We start from the raw sequence: 18340 nt of genomic DNA on the forward strand, positions 1-18340 counted from the left end.
ATGGAATGGAATGATGCTCTGCAAGTGGTAGGAGTATGATGGCTCTCAATGCTTCACCCGCAGAGTGTCATAATGCTCCTCTAGTGGACTTGGGCCCCATTTAAGTTACCCAGCCCATGATGAAAACCACCTGCCAATTACACACAATGTCTAGTGATGCATCTTCACCATTAGGTACAATAATCATTAGTGCATTTAAGTCAACCAACTTTGTTCGTCAAGGGAAATTTGGCACTTCATATGCAGCTTCCCTTCTAAAGTTATGGCTTCGATCACGTAATAGTGTTACCTCTTGTTACTCCTGCCGCCTACACCTACCTACAGGTTAGTGAGAAAAGCCTTCAACCCCCCAAAGTGTGGTTGCTGGCAGGGAACTCAAAAAAAGGACTGTCACACAAAAACCCTTCTCTCTTTGTTTAAGCTATATCTCCTATGTTAGCTATAGGGGGTGGTCCCTAAATGAAAAAAACTAATTTAAAAGAAATGTGAGGTTTTAGGAGATATGTTAAAGTGAAATGGATTACTTTTAAGAATTATGAACAAAATATGATATGAGCAATAAAAATCATTAATATGATAAAACCATAAAACCATTACCTTAAGATAAATTGCTCAACATGAATGAAAAATACATTTGCTCAAAACAAAAGTAGAATGCTTCAAACAATGAGAGCATAGCAATTCTGAAATGGAAACAAAAATGTTAACACGATAATCAATACAAGATATAAAATGCTTTCAAAATATAATCAATGCCTAAATCAAAGCATATAGAGTTATCTTACAAAAAAAAAAAAAGCAATTAGTGTTCTACTTGTAAAAGGAAAATGAAATAATGCTTGTCAACATAAAATATTCCATAATGACAAGTAAAATGGACAATTTCAAGTGAAATCATTTGATGTATTAGCATGAGATGCACCTATACTAGATTTGAATGTAATTAGTCTTGGTTACTTTTAATCTAAAATACTTATCTAAGTGAGAAATCCTCCTCTTGAGCTCTTACCAAAGGGTAAAAATTGAGGTGCTTGTAAAAAAGAGGGGTCAATGGCACAGAGATGTCATTAAAGATACTCGTCCCCTGAGTCTTACAAGCTAGCGTGTGCCTTCGTTCCTACAAAGGGACAAGCCACCTTCATAACTGCAGGGTCACAACGCTTTTACCTTACTTCATACCAGATGAAAGAACTTTCCAAGAAAGCCTTTTTCCCTATACTTTCTATCAACCAAGCTTATGCTTGGAGGTTAATTTTAGTGAGGCTTGAAAGCCTTCCTATACTAAAATGCCTAGATGAGAGTGCAAATTGTGTGAATTCCCCAATTAAAATATACTTACAAGCAAATGTTTCTTAAATGGAAAATGAGATAGCTTGTAAAACTTGGAAAATTTAGCATGTACGTGAATTCATGTGTTTACAAAGAAAATAAGAAAATGAAGTAGATTGTTTTAAAGCTACGATTGTTCCAATAGAATTGCTTCAAAAGTTACCAATGTGTATAATCAAAAAAGTGAAGCATGTAGTTGAAGGAATAATCAAAACTTGCCATAATGTTGACTATTTGCATATAAGATAAAATTTACTCAAAATTTACAAATTAAACATATGGATGTGAGAGATTTAAAATTAGGAAAAATTGCATGTGAATTGGAATGAGCTAATTCTTAAGTATAAAATTAAATGTTTAGAAGTTAAGAAAACTAGAAGCAAAAATCAGTCAACCCATAAGAATTCTATCCTTAAATGAGAATGCCATGGGAAAAATCTCAAACTCCTTCAAAACAGAAATTTTACTTTATAAGTACTTGAGATGGGCTAAAATGTCTTTAAAGGGTTGCCCACAATATGAAAGAGATTTTTACAAAGTGCAGAAATTTAACAAGGCTAAACCCTCTCTCAAGAATATACAACAACAAACTACAAGGCTCAAAAGGCCCTTCAGAAGATAGTTGCAAAGCTCAAAAGGCCCATGGCCTAAGTGAACTTGTAGTTTCCCCTGAAATGCTCACGGCCTCCCTTGAGTGTTCACAGCTTCCCTTGAAAAATCGATCATTGAAATGGGTGAGGAGGTCCTGCATGCACACAAGTAAGTAGTTTCTCAATGTCTCTCCTCAAATCTCTTTGTTGTCAAATGCTTCAAGCTTTTGGACTGCAAAATGAAAACCGAGAGTTAGTTGAAAATAAATCAAAATAAACAAACTAGAATACAAATTTAATGTACAAAAATACTAGCTCAAAAATTGGTTGTAAACCCCCATACTTGCCTAGTTTTGATGATGGCTCTTGAATAGCAAATATGACTTTGAAAAGCTAGAATCAAAAAAGTATTTAAATGATGATCAAGTAACTATAGCATAAAGAAGCTCTCTTTTGCTTCGTTGGATAGAAAACTTTGGAGTGAAAGATGGCTAAGTCTTGGATCGCTATGGCTCCAAAAGTTAGTTGATCTCGTGAAGATTTCTCCCACTTCCAGATGGATTCCTACACACAAAATGAAAATCTTTCCTACACACTTGAAAGAGATATTAGTTCATGCATGGATTAGAGCAATATAATAAACAGGATAACCAAACATTCATCTGAAAATGACTTGGAAAGTTTATTCCTAGAATATTACTCTAAGTCAATGGGTGTACAAGATAGCTTACACACACCTATCCAAATAAGATGGCAAAATACAATCTAATACTCTTTCAAGATGCAAAAGGAAATAACATAATAGAAATAGCATGAAAAAAAATCACCTCATAACGCCAAGAGAACACAATCCATGTCGCTCCAAAGTCTTGATTATATTAAAAATATGCAAATACAAATAGGCAGTCTCCTCAAGCCAAATAGTTCATAACATGATACAATATGAGAACCCATAGTCTCATTATATAGAGAGTTGGAAGCAAATCCCAATGAAGAATGACAATGACAAATGGCATTGGAGTCAATCCTAAGGTAGAGAGAGTCAAGCTCTAAGTGGAGAGGAGAGAGCCACTCAAGCAAATCGAGTTCTCTATGTGTCACCATAAAATCCTCCAAGAGAAATTGAATTCTCTATGTGGCACAAGTAGCAAACCAAGTGTGAAGTGAGACAAGCAGTTGACTCAAGTCCCAATCCAATCCTCATCCATATGATGCCACCTCTATAGATGATCTCAATGAGGGATAGCGTAGATCCTCCAAGAATGTGTGGTCCCCTCCTTGGAGCAATTCGAATTCTTTAACCGCAACTAACTATAGATGAAGTGAAATGCTAAGTGAGACAAGCTCCCATGAAATCCCCCACCAAATCTAGTCAAATATTCTCCTATGCATTTATTCCTCGAAGGGATTCGATTTTTTCATATGTGAAGTGCTGCATTAACTTTGGGAAATTTGATTTCTTGGAGATAATGTTGTAATTATGATGCAGTGTGTTCAATCGTCATCCACATGTCCTTTGACTCAATCTTTTGACTTGGGATAATTTCCAAGTCATTTCCATGTCATTCTGTCATATGGAATAATTTATTTCTCTCTATTTTATTTCATTCTAGCCTAATTAATTGCCACATTTGCCACTAAACATAGGAAAAGTGGGTTTTGAGGGTCTAGAACACATTATTAACCCCTCAAATTGTGTCATCGTAGAAAGTTAAGGGTGAGAGGTGTAATTTTTATTACGCATACCCCATACAACTTCTTTAGATTACACTTATTACAATTTAATTTGTAATTTCCGCAATGCAAAAAATCTAAAAAATTAAAAAAAAAATGACTACCTAGACCTAACCATATTATACGAAATTTTTTGTGTGATCTAGTATGGTAATATACATCGACTCTAGACACTAAGATGTGTTAGGGGATCAACTTTCAAACAGTCACTCCGGCTTTGGAGTTAAAAGTGAGTGAAAAAACCTAGAAAATTGTTCGCCTCTAAAAAAGAAGGGATAATTAACTAGATAAAAAAACACTCCAAGGTGTTCTCGTTTGTTGTCCTCTCCCTCTCCCTCTCGATGGCGGCGATGGTGGCCCTTAATGGTCGAACGATAAATCGATGGCGGCCTTATCAGTCGAGCCGATGGCGGCCTTATCAGTCGAGCCGATGGCGGCCTTTGTCGAGAGTTCGGCAAGCTCACCCTACCGAGGCTTGACTTCCTATTGGAATATTGAGCAACAAATGAATGCATAATGACATATATAATGATATATATCTATTTGTATAGAGTCCCAACATCCTCGGCTTGTTACAGACTCAAAACTCATCATTACTAGTATCACATTACAATTCTCCGCAGAGTGTGGAATCTGGGTACAAGAAAGATGATAAGAAATAGAAGTAGAGTTTAAAAACTCTATTGACTGATAATATCTAATGGTACAAATGTCCTTTGGATCATCCTTGGGCATGGAGTCTTCATATAATCATCAGGTGCCACTCCAGTGGTCAACATTCGGCTCCATATGGGGATGCATACTAGATGTAAAATGATAGTGTGCAAGAACCCGGAATCTTCATCCACCGACAAAAGACATATATCAAAGGTATCCATTCAAAAATATAAAGTACAAAAATGAAGAAATGGAAATTTATTCTCAAAGCATAAATGACAATTTATTCTTGAAATAAAATGACAAGGGATAAGGTTAGAAATATGATACAAAAAGATAACCCATGGCATCAGATATTCTCTTTGTAGAACAATTTGAGCAATTGATCATTCACAGGTAACTCAAGTGGTTCTTTGTCCAAAGTGCTCAAATGGTAGTAATTTTGTCCAATTGTTTCTCTGATCATGTATGGTACAAGCCACAAAATATCAAACTTACCATGATTACCTGGTTTTTCATTCCTGCGATCCCATAGCAAAACCATATCATTGTTAGAAAACATTATATTTCTAGAAAATTTGTCAAGATTTATTTTTACCTTAGATTGATTTTTACAACAATGCTCAAAGGTTCTTCTTCTGATTTCATCAAATTCTACAATTTGGTCAATCCTACATTACACAGCATCTTTATCGGATGTAAAACTTCGTAGCAATTGGTAAGTTGGTAGCCTCAAATGCATAAGAAGGGTACCATCCAAGCCATAAACTAACTCAAAGGGACTCTTCCCAGTAGAACTCTTCTTTGTAATCTTATCAACCCACAAAGCATATTTAATTATATTGTCCCATGCCCGTTTGTTACCCCCTACTATCTTCTTGATTATGGTTATCAAATTCTTATTACTGAACTCTGCTAAGCCATTACCCTGATGATAGTAGTTTGATTAATGGGATAAAACAATGGCATACTTAAAGCAAAATGATGTGAATTCGGCAAAGCTAAAAGCCTTGGCATTGTCGATAGTAATCTTCGCAGCGACACCAAAATGAGTGATAATCTTATGTTCAAGAAAATCTATCACTACTTTGTCAGTAGTGTGTTTTGTGGGGATGGGTTCTACCCATTTAGTCAAATAATAAGTACCGGTGATAATCCATGAGTAGAAATTGCTTTAATTTTCATTAAATTTCCCTATAAAATCTAGCCCCAATGTTGAAAGGGAGCTTCCACAACCACAAGCTGAAGAGGCAAAGAAGCTAACTTTTGCTTCCCAGAGAATAGTTGACAAGCTTGGCAACCTCTAACATACTTGTGCACATTAGGAAAACTAGAAGGCCAAAAATAACCAACTCAAGATTTTGTGGGTATTAGTCTTAGCAACATAATGTCCTCCACAAAATCCTGAATGAAACTTAGGTAGAAGCTTTTTGGCTTCATATTAATTTTAGGTATCTTCTATGCTGAGAGCAAATTTACTTCAATTTTCCATATTAGCTCAATATCAATTCCAGATTAGCAATCACATTTAGTATGATAGTAAAATGCAGATAGAAAATAAACATAAATCGTAGAAAACAAGCCAAGACAAGAGGACACAAGATGTGGCACCAGCCAGGGACAAACCCCAATGTGGGGAAACCCTTGATCAATCCTTCTTATGTTCTTCAATAGTTCAGCAGAGAGAGAGAGAGAGATAGTACATATACATCAGAAGTCAACATTTTGACTTGTCATAATAAGAGCAGAGATCTTCTCTAAGAAGATGACACATGAGGTAGCTGATCTGAACTCAAGTGAAGGCAAACTGCTTCCACTGATCCTCCAAGGTGATTCCATCACCATGCTGCACCCATCACTGTTATGCTATATCTCATCATGCTTCACTAATCATCACTGTGTTGTACCACTGTCATTATGCTGCACTATAGGACTGCTTATGAACACAACTGGCTATGGCCTAAAAGGTCTCCACTGCTGGCTATGGCCTATGGCCTAGCCCAACAATGAACTGCAACTAGGTCTCTCCATACAATGATGCTTCCCATATAGAGGAGCAATGTGAGTTGATGTCATATCTAAAGAAAACCATAGCATCTTGATGCCAACCATATTATAGAGAAACAAAGTGTATCGATCAAGAGAAACAAAGAATGCATACTATGGATCATGATGCATCAAGCTGTCTGCCACGTCTACTATATCATGTCACTGGGGAGACTATCCTGTCATGGATACTATGTTTGTTATGTCACATAATATATATATTGTCTGCAATACCAAAATACTGTCAGCCATACCATGTATATACATGTTGTTCATTGTCTGCCATGTCAAATCACTGTCTACCATATCATGTTTCAGTATGATATTTGCCATACCATGACACTGTCTGCCATATCATGTTTCAGCATGATATTTGCCATACCATGACACTGTCTACCATATCATGTTTCAGCATGATGCTTTCCATACCATGACACTGTCTGCCATATCATGTTTCAGCATGATGTTTGCCATACCATGACACTGTCTGCCATATCATGTTTTAGCATGATGTTTGCCATACCATGACATTGTCTGCCATGTCAAAGCACTGTCTACCATATCATGTTTCAGCATGATGTTTGCCATACCATGACATTGTCTGCCATGTCAAAGCATTGTCTGCCATATCATGTTTCAGCATGATGTTTGCCATACCATGCCATACACAGTGTGGTGATAATATATAATGCAATTTGATAGCGTGACTGTGCTTTTCAGCGAGTCACCATTATTCCATATGCGGGCCAGAGATTATGACATACACGGATATACCTTATGCGAAAAGGGATTGTGGTCATACCATATGTGAGACAGTCCTGCGAACTTCTATATTCCACGAACTAGTAGATATGCAAACCAATCAACGGAACATTTGACCTGCGTTTAGGTCACTCCCTTGCTGTGTTATGAAACCTTCCTCCCTGACTGCGTATTAGTTAGGGCATCCTTTAGGACAGCGTATCCCTTTTGATCTCTCCTACCACCAAAACCCAAAGACAAGTGGAGAGAGATCACAAGAGATGATTGTTCAAATGACTTGAAGGCCACCTCTATTTATACTAAAACGTTGAGGATATGTGGGGGCAATTTGGTTGTTGGCTGACCTTGAAGAATTGTCCCATAACACAAATAAATTCATATCTCCATGAATACATGTCGGAATCGGATGATCTTTAGACCAATCCTACACCTCTCGATGAGAGGGATGCAAGAAAAAAATCAGCTGCCATTAATAAGATGACCCACATGGAGTTTGGCCCTAGTTGCCAATTTTAACACTTCAACTTCATCAACACACCTAAGTATTACCCCCTCCGGATTTCTCCAACCCAAACCATCCTTCATAATGCAATACTTAGTTGCTCTAAACCTTAATGCTCTTCTTTTATGGCCAACTAAATGGTTAGGACATGACAAATTTTGCAAATAATAAATAAGGTCTTTATACCATTCAAGTTGACTCAATCTCTGAAGTTCTGATGAAGTTAATTCCAAATCATTTTGACAAGTCATTCCTATCGCTTTCTCATTCCCCTCAGTCAAGATTTTGGCCAATCCTTGGCCTTTCACAAGCTTGGCAGGTATAATATCCAGAACATATTCTTGAATCTTCAAGACCCAACTAGCTTGAGTTCCTAAGCAATCGGCTTGAATTCAAATATCCTTCACAGTAGAGTGGGGGGCAATTGCAATTATCCTAGAATACCCCACATAAACTCTGAATTGCTTAAGAGACTTGAATAAGGCATAAACTTGCTTCTCCATGGTGCTATACTTCAACTCAGACCCTTGAAGAGACCTACTCATAAATGCAATAGGTTGATAATGCCCTTCATTATTCTTCTGAAGCAACACCCCAGCAATAGTATCTTCAGATGCTAAAGAGAAAATCAAGAACTCCTTTGAATAATCAGGGCTCACCAGAATAGGTGCTTTGACAATAGAATCCTTTATTTCCTATAAAACCTTTTATACCTTCATTTCCCCAAACAAACTTAACATCTTTCTTAAAAGGGTTTGGATGGGTTTAGCAATCTCAGCATAATTTGGAATGAACCTTCTAAGGAAATTGATCATTCCTAAGAAGGATTGAAGGGTTTTATTGTTATGAGGTAAAGGAATCTTCTGAACAGCCTCAACTCTTTCAGGGTCAATCTTGATCCCATCCTTTGAAATGATGTGACCAAGCAACTTCCCTTCAGTCACTCCAAAAATAGAATTAGCAGGATTTAAGGATATTCCATACTCTCTACACCTATCAAAAATTTGTCTTAGGTGGCCTATATGGTAAATTCCATTTTTAGAAAAAACAGTTAAATCATCTTGATAGATCTCAATATATCTCCCAATTAGACCCTTAAAGGCATAGTCCATAGCCCTTTGAAAAGTTACTCTAGCATTTGTTAATCCAAAAGGCATCCTCAAATATTCAAAAGTACCCCATGATGTGGTGAATGTTGTCTCATGCCTATCTTTCTTCTTCACCAAGACTTGCTTATATCCTGAAAATCCATCTAATAAAGACATCATTCTAGATCATGTTACCCTTTGCAATAATGTTTCCACATTAGGTAAAGGGTAATTATCCTTCTTACAAGCTAAATTAAGATTTCGAAAATCTACACATAGCCTGATTGACCCATTCTTCTTCCTTACAATAACCAAGTTTGAACACCATGTGGAATGCCTAGTGTGAGCTATAATACTAGCTTGAAGCATCTTTTGCAATTCCTTTTGCACAAAGGGGGCTAACATAGGATTGATTTTTCTAAGTTTCTGCCTAAAGGGTTTGGCATTTTCATCTTTAAGAGGGATAGTATGTTCCATAACACATCTTCCCTATAACCTTTCAACTCATCATATGAAAAAGCCAAAACATCTCTATATTCATGAAGTAAATTTATTAAATTCTTCATTTCTTGTTCATTGGTCCCCTTCCCTATTTTAATAATCTTTGGATCATGAGGGGTACTAATATTCACTTCAATGAATTCCCTTGGGTCAATTTTTTTATCATAATTTCTCTTTGAAGCATCATGTCTATAAAACATTTGCTCCAAGGCTACACGTTCCCTAGTAGTGGGATTTGTCACCACACTACACTCCTCATAATCACATATCCTTCCTCTTTGTAGCCAAACTTAAATTCAGAAAATTCCTTCATGTTATTTAAAAAACGAACCACTTGGATTTCATCATTAAAGATTTGTCAATTCTCAATATGATCGGGAACTGATGGTCTAAAGATAATCTCCATCTTAATTTTATCATCCATCAAGTTCTCTCCAAGTTGTAATGTAGATGCAGCAACAGCCAGCTCGTCAGCTTGTTTATTTCCTTCCTTAGGAATTGCTTGAAGATCTAATGCATCAAAATATTCCATGTTATCCCAAACAGCATTTCAATACTTCTTTAATCTTTCATTTTTGCATGCAAATTGTTACTTAGTTTAAAGAATGACCAGATCAAAATCCTCCTTGATACTAAGCAACTTAATCCTCAAGTCTTTTGCCAACTCAAGACCCAACAATAGACCCTCATACTCTGCTCCATTGTTGGTTGCATCAAATTCCAGTCTATAAGAAAACTTGAATGTAATATCCCGTTTCCGAGATATTCTCCAAACCCCAGTAAACTCCAACCAAATACGTATAAATGATATAATAACCAGGAAGCTCAAAGTGATGAAAATAAAAATGGTGCAACATATAACAATATAACCATGAGATATAAGCAGATACTCAAGAAATGCAGAGAGAAATGCTAAGCCATTTTATTATACTGAGTAATAGAATGAGTACATGGGGTGATCAAAAAGATGGCACCTCGACTTGCACAAGGCAAGTGAAGAAATACACTCAGAATAGCAAAGGAATGGCCTCTCTCTGAACTGCGTCCAAGCTGCTGGAGAACTGCCGCGCTGATGCTGCTGTTGAAAATCAAATGAAGATTTGGGGTTATTCCCCTCCTCAGAAAATGTTGAAACTCTGGAATTGGATTCTACTCAAGAAACCCAGAAAAACCCAGAAAGCTTTTTTGAAATGGTCAACCCCCGAAAATCGCCCCCTTGAGGACCCACGCAATCCCTCAAGGCTCTGCGCTGCCACTGAAATAAACCCACCACAACTCTGCCTGAAACTCAGCCAAAATCCTCCAATATGCAAGGGCTGATCCCCTGCTCAACCTCCCAGCACAAATCCCCCTGCAAAACCTCAATCCAAAACTCCTGCCAGAAAGAACTGCGTCATCCCTCTCAAGACTGCGCAGTCATCCAAGATGCTCAATCCTCCTGCCAAAATGCTGATGAAACTACTGCAAAAATATTGATGGAAAAACTTGCCCAAGCAGGCACTCAAAGTCCCCCGGGGCTAAGGGTGAGATCTCCGAATAGAGACACTCAATGCACTAAACAGTGTTGCAGACTAGCTAAACAACCAGCGTGCTCTAAGTCGAAGTGACTAGCTCAAATACACATAATCGAATGCCAAAATGAGGAGGCTCCTCTCTCCTTTATAGCGTTGGCCTCTCTCAATCCCAAGGCTGACCTCCTCCAACGTAGCTTTCCTCTTGCCACGTGTTTCTCACCATGTGCGCAGTCACTCCAAGTGTCTACATGGGCCCCTCCTCTACGTGGTTCTTTGGACCCCCTTGGCTCACCTTTTAAGTTACAACGTTGTGCTACTAGGGAGTGTCTTTATTCATGAAGTGAGTATGTCCCCCTCTCCTCACCTTTTTATTTATAAATAACTATAGAAGGCAAAATTGAGCAAAATCGAATATTCCAATTAGCCATCGCTAATTAGGAATATTACAGTCTCCCCCGGCAAAATGATGATTGTCCTAAAGCAACTGAAGTGATGGATGCTGCAAGATCTTCTCACTCTCCCAAGTGGCATCCTCATCTGGTAAATTCTTCCACCTCACCAAGAATTCCGGGACTGTCCTGCTCCGAACCGCCTCTCCCTGGTATCAATAATAGGCACTGGCTGCAACACCAAATGCCCCTCATCATCTGTGGGTGGTAGCTCATTTGTCACTGTCACATGCTGCCCCAATGCCTTCTTCAGGCATGATACATGAAAAATGTTATGAATCTTGCTACCTTGGGGCAGCTCCAACTCATATGCAACCTGTCCAATCCTGCGTATCACCCTGTATGGCCCATAAAAGCGGGGCTTGAGCTTCTCAGCCCCCTTCTACTTCAGTGACGACTGTCGATATGGCTGTAATCGTAGGTAGACCAGGTCCCCTACCTCAAATTGTCTCTCGACCCGACCCCTGTCAGCATACAGCTTCTGCTGGTTCTACGTTGTAGCCATATTATCCTTGAGAGCTCAGAGAATATCCTGACTCTCTTGGATCCAAATCTTGGCTCTCGGAGCCTTGTTAGCACCAAACATCATGTCAACAAAAGATAAAGGATGATACACATACAAAGCATAAAATGATGACATACCGATGGACATGTGATGAGTAGTGTTGTAGCAGTACTCCCCCAGATGCAGCCACTTCAGCCATGCTCGTTGCTGCCCACTGACATAGTTACGCAAGTAGCCCTCCAGCCACTTGTTAACTATCTCTGTCTGCCCATCCGTCTGTGGGTGATAACTGGTACTTGGTGTCAACTCCGTCCCCACCAACCGGAAAAGCTCCTGCCAAAACCCGCCCATGAAACGGTTGTCCCTGTCACTGATGATGGTCTTAGGAAGACCATGTAGCCTGAAGACCTCTCTAAAGAACAGCTCGGCCACCTGTGCTGCTGTGTAGTGTGCGGATATGGCAAAAAAATGTGCGTACTTTGTCAGTGGATCAACGACAACAAAGATACAATCCTTGCCCTGTACCATGGGCAACCCTGTGATGAACTCCATCGAAATGCTCTCCCATTTCCCCTTCGGAATGGGAAGAGGCTGCAATAATCTTGCGGGATGGCTCATCTCCCCCTTATTCCTCTGGCAAACATCGCACTCCCGAACATGCTGGAGTACGTCCTCCTTGAGGCCCTTCCATGAGAACCTCTCTCTAATGGCCCTGTAGGTTTTGGTAAACCCCTGATGGCCAGTCAATGGTGAATCATGTGATGTCGAAGTATCTTCTTCTTGAGCTGAGATCCCTCAGTCAAGAAGATCCGGTCCCTGTAGTAGATGATCTCATCGACCACCCTGTACCTGTCATCCGCCACCTGCCCATCCAGAACCTCACATGCAAATCTATCATTGGACTACTCTACTAAGAGTCGAGCCCTCCAGTCTATGTCCAAGCTCATAAGAGACAATGTGGCTGGTCTACGTGAAAGGGCATCTACTACCACGTTGTTCTTACCCTTGACATACTCAATGTCAAAGTCGTATGCTTGGATCTTACTAATCCCCTTTTGTTGCCTCTCCTGTAGCTTCTTCTGCTCAAAAGAGAACCTGAGGCTATTGTGATCAGTCCTCACCCTGAACCTGTTACCCACTAAATATTGTCGGAACTTGGCCAATGCATGCATGATGGCTAGCATCTCCTTGTCGTATATAGAATACAACCTCTCGTGCGGAAAGAGCTTCCGGCTCTCAAAGGCTATAGGGTGACCTCCCTGCATCAACACTGCGTTGATCCCCTCTCCCAACGCATCACCCTCCAAAACAAATGGCTGCGTAATCTAGCAACGCAAGCACTAGGCAGCTGCTCATAACCTCCTTGAGCCTGTCAAAGGCTCGCTGCGCTGTATCCAACCAACTGAATGCCCCTTTCCTCATCAGATCTGTCAGGGGTGCAACAAGCTGTGAGAAACTCTTGACGAACTTCTGGTAATAAGTACAAATGCCAATGAATCCTCGAAGTTCTGTCATGTTCCTCGGCTCTCGCCAATCTCTGATGGCCCTGATCTTCTCCTCGTGGACCCTCACTCCGTCCACCCCTATGATGTGTCCCAAGTATAACATCTCCGTCAACCGAAATTCACTCTTGGAAAGCTTGGCATAGAACTACTGCTCCTCCAAGATGCGCAACACTGTCTCAATGTGCTGGAGATGCTCCTCCCAAGTCCTGTTGTAAATGAAGATATCATCAAAGAACACCAACACAAACTTCCTAAGTGACTGTGGAAGATGTGATTCATGCAAGACTGGAATGTAGCTGGGGCGTTGGTTAGCCCAAAGGGCATCACCAAAAACTCAAAGTGCCCATAGTGACACCTGAAGGCAGTCTTGGGAATGTCCTGCTCCCTCACGCGAATCTGATGGTACCTAGATCTCAAATCAATCTTCGAGAAGAACCGTGCTCCTCTCAACTCATCGAATTCATTTGAAGCATCACTCTCTCATCAAGTTCGAATTTTCTTGTTGTTGGGTAGAAGTGTGAAGTTCTCTTGTACCTAGGAAAAGGTGCGAAGTCTATTGTCGAGACGCCAAAGTGAACGCAAGCTTGGGGAAATCTAAGGAGACAAGGAAAATTGAAATTTTGGAGGTGGTCTCTCTCTGTTTCATGCTTTGGATTGGGAGATCAAAGTCTTCCAAGTTGGACTACTACCAGAACCTGCTAGTTGTCGTAAGTCACTGCATAGTCGAAGTTGTTGTGACGAGGTCGAACTTTTGGAGGCTGACTTGGTGTGGAGGAAATGTCTGGTCTTGGTCTAGGGTGAAAAGTCTCAAGGAATACTATTGAAAGGAAGAATTATCTTGACTGGGTTTTCCCCTCGAGGAGGTTTTTTCCCTAGCATGTGCCTACTGTTGATTTGTCGTAGCATTGGATGTGCTCTAGCCATGAAAATTGGTGGAGAGGCTAAGACACATAAGATTTCCAAGACCTAGAAATCGTTTGGGGAAATTCCACCCAATTGGAGAGAGATTAAAATAATTAATATCTTTAATGGGGTTCTTAAGTCCAAACTTAGGAAAATCAAAATATTAATGGGTATTAATATAAAACTGGGTGAGAATGTTCTAAATGACATGGATCAAGCCAAATCTAATCTTAGCTGTTGATTAGGGACTTAATCTCGGTCATTGAAGACTCAATAGGAAAAGTATAAGAAGAGGCTTGAGGGTCAGTTGGAGATACACCAAATTGACCAGTTAGTTCGATTTTCTGGAGCAAGGTTTGCTGAGAGAATCGAACCAGTGATATGTTGCAGCGAGACGCAGTTCGGCACGAGGCCGAGAATACATAGCAGAGACGCAGAGATAGTGCCAGAGAGACAACACATGGCTTGGGAAGGTTGACGTAGAGATAGTGCTAGAGAGACAACGCAGAGGCTGGGAAGGCTGATGCAGATGCAATTGGGACTTACGCAAATGCTGAGGAGGTCAACGTGGGTGACGCAAAAGGCCAGAGGGTTGACGTAGAGGCATTAGTCGCTGCACAGAGGCTAGCAGAGCTTACGCAGGGCGAGGAGGCAGCGCTCGAAGATTTTCATGGGGAGGCAAACACAGAGGGTGACGCAGTCTCTGGTGAGTGACGCAGAGCAGTGGAGAAGCTTGGAGCAGGGTTCGTTGTCCAGTTGAGAAATTGTCGTAGTTGTTTTGGGATCAATCATCCGAAACCTAATCAGCGGGAATATCTATCTCGGAGGAGAGGTATTATTGCCAAGGAAAATCTCTGTTGGGTGAGCCATTTCTGGCACCCTAGTTGTATTCAGATTTTGCATAATAATAAAACCCCCATATCTGTTGCACCGATTTTCCTGCATTGGGTTTTTCCAGGGACGATTGTCCAAAAATAATGGTGTCCCTTGTGTGATTGTCTCAGTTCTTTCAATTTTTGATCTGTATATGTGTTAAGGTTGCATTTGTGTTTATTTTCGGTTTTTATATTTATAAATAACTTGTTAATGAAAAGAACAAGTAGGAGAAAATAAACTAGATAATGTAGTAGGGATTTCTGACATGTTAGACTTAGAAATTTCAACATGGTATCAGAGCGTTGCAGATCACAGGGGAACTAAATGCACCAATAGTAATATGAAGAATTTGCACGAGTAGTAGATGTCCCGAGAGACAACGTTGTTCCAGAGCAGAAGCACCAGAGAAGAAGTGACGCAAAGGGCCTGTGTCATCATTTCGAGCCAAGAGGAGGGTCAGCGCAAAGGCAGAGAAGGGTAGATCAAACCTATGCAGTGCCCGGTCATCTTTCTCAGCCAGGAAGGATCGACGCTGTGGCCAGGAGGAGAAAATTCTGCCATTGTTGGGATTGCGCAAAGCCTGAAAGGCTCAGTTTTCTTCAGTTGCCGAAGCTTGGGGAGCTGTGGGCGGATTGTGATTTGAGGAGCTGGTGGGAAGTTGTTTCTGTCAAAGCAGAACAGTGCCTAAGGAGACAAAACCAAGGTAGAGGGAATCCCTACCTCAAAGGATTTCTAGCCAAGGAATCCAGATCCGAGTTGCAGTTGCAAGGAGGATTGGAGAGGAGCGGTTCAATATTTGGCGATAGGATTTACGTGGAGGAAATCAGGACTCAAAGGGAGTCTAGAAGAGCTTGTTCCTTAGAGGGTTTCTCACGCTAAAGAAATACAGATCCGAGTTTTTTTGGGGCAGCAGCAAAAGAGGGAGAAGAGAACCAGTTCGACATTTATTTGGCAGAGATGAAAGCCACATCTCCAGGAGGGAGGTGGGGTGATTTGGAGCTGGAGTCGAGAGGACTATAGAAGCAGGGGCAAGATCCTTGAGGTGCCCAAACTCTTGGATCACATCCGGCTATGGGAAACCTTAACGACAGTAGCATGATGATAGATGTCGGGTGGAGCAAGATGTGATGGAGCAGCAAGGCAAGGCTAGAGTGCAGAAGTCCGTAGTAGCGCAACAGAGGTTGCAGCAGTGCGAGAGGCACAAAGGCGTTTGCAGCAGAGCAGTGGCAGCTGTGGGAGCACGGGATAGCAACAAAGGCAGCTTCAGCTTCACGAGGCTTCTAGACTAACTCGGATGTCAGTATTTGGGAGAAGTCAGTTACCTACTTCTCGATAACTAAGTTGCAGTGCAACAGTGAGCAGTGGTAGTGCTAGGGGCAGGATGGGCAGCATATTGAGAGGGAGTTGCAATATAGATGTAGTAGTGGCAGTGGCAGTGTCATTGGTAGCAGTATAAGAAGTAGTATTGCAGATGATGTGAGGCAGCAAACCAAGCATCAGCACAGGTACCTGTGCGGAGGATCAGTGTGATGTTTCCATGGTGAAGAATTACTAGAGCACATTCCTCGCTAAGAGGGAGTGTTGATTTGTGGTAGCATCGGATGTGCTCTAGCCATGAAAATTGGTGGAGAGGGTAAGGCACATAAGATCTCCAAGACCCAAAAATAGTTTGGGGAAATTCCACCCTGTTAGAGAGATATTAAAATAATTAATATTTTTAATGGGGTTCCTAAGTCCAACCTTAGGAATATTAAAATATTAATGGGTATTAATATAAAACTGGGTGAGACTGTTCTAAATGACATGGATCAAACCAAATCTAATCTTAATCATTGATTAGGGACTTAATCTCAGTCGTTGAAGACTCAACAACAAAAGTATAAGAGGAGGCTTGAGGGTCAGTTGGAGATACACCAAATTGATCAGTCAGTTCGATTTTTTGGAGTGGGGTTTGCTGAGAGAATCGAATCAGTGATTTGTTGCAGCGAGGGGCAGTTCGGTAGGAGGCCGAGAATACATACCAAAGAGACAAAGATAATGCCAGAGAGACGACATAGAGCCTGAGAAGGCCGACGCAGAGGCAGCTGGGACTTACGCAGAGACTGAGGAGGTCAGCATGGGTGACGCAGAGGGCCAGAGGGCTGACATAGAGGCATCAGTAGCTGCGCAGAGGCTAGCAGAGCTGACACAGAGCCAAGAGGTAGCGCTGGAAGATTTTTGTGGGGCAGACTGGAGCTAAGAGGCAGACGCAGAGGGTGACGCAGTCTCTGGTGAGTGACGCAAAGCACTGGAGAAGCTTGGAGCAGCTTTCACTGTCTAGCTGAGAAACTGTCGTAGTTGCCGTGGGATCAATCATCCGGAACCTAATCAGCTGGAATATCTATCTCCGAGGAGAGGTACTACTGCCAAGGAAAATCTATGTTGGGTGAGCCATTTGTGGCACCCTAGTTGTATTCAGAAATTGCATAATAATAAAACCCTCATATTTGTTGTACCGGTTTCCCGCATTGGGTTTTTCCGGGGACAATTGTCCAAAAATAACGGTGTCCCTTGTGTGATTGTCTCAGTGATTTCAGTTGTTGATCTGTATATGTGTTAACGTTGTGTTCGTGTATATTTTCAGTATTTATATTTATAAATAACTTGTTAATGAATAGAAGAAGTAGGAGAAAATAAACCAAATAATGTAGTAGGGATTTCTAACGTGTCAGACTTAGAAATTTCAACACCTACATCTTGTGTCCATTGTTTTATGTATTGTTGCTTTTGGTAATTGTTCGATGAACTAAAGATAAAAGAAATAAAGAATCATAATAATAAGAAACATCACAAGTAATTATCAAGATCAAGAAAATCTTTACTGCCTTTTTGATTTTCCAATAGTATGTTCGTCACCAAGCAAATAGGCTGGAGAAAAAGGAAAAATCATCATGGAAAATTACAGTGTTTCATAACTTGAGCTTCAATGCAGAAGAGCTTTCTAGGGTTTTATTACTAAAAGACAAAGCAAATGGAATTGGAAGAGGGGCATCCAACAAGGTTTATCGCACTAACCTACCCAACAACGAAACAGTGGCAGTGAAGCACCTCTGGACGACCTCCAAAATGGATATAGATGAATATCAGTATGGATAAACATAAGAAGAAGAATAACGAAGTGGGCAATGTTCACTGAGAGAGTATGACCATCGATTGTAATCAATGAATGAATTGAATTGATTTTCAATGAGCAATGAAGCTCAATAAATAATACAAATGTATTTACAAAAATAGAAATAGTAAGTTTCTACTAAGAAATAGAAACAACAAGTTTCTTCTAAGAAACTGCTAATAAGATCACATACGATCTTATCCGAATGAGCATTAAACACTAAAATAG

At 40.4% G+C, this 18340-nt stretch overlaps 1 protein-coding gene across 2 annotated transcripts in view; it reads right to left on the reverse strand.

Moving 5' to 3' along the window:
* ATCOAE (dephospho-CoA kinase family) overlaps positions 1-18340 on the reverse strand; it is a 147829-nt gene that overhangs the window by 106952 nt on the left and 22537 nt on the right. The gene's annotated exons all lie outside the window — the stretch shown is intronic.

This window comes from Pinus tabuliformis, chromosome 8 (assembly GCF_031772625.1).
Source record: "Pinus tabuliformis cultivar Carrire ecotype Pingquan chromosome 8, CPIR1, whole genome shotgun sequence".
In the NCBI taxonomy this organism is placed as follows: Eukaryota; Viridiplantae; Streptophyta; class Pinopsida; order Pinales; family Pinaceae; genus Pinus; species Pinus tabuliformis.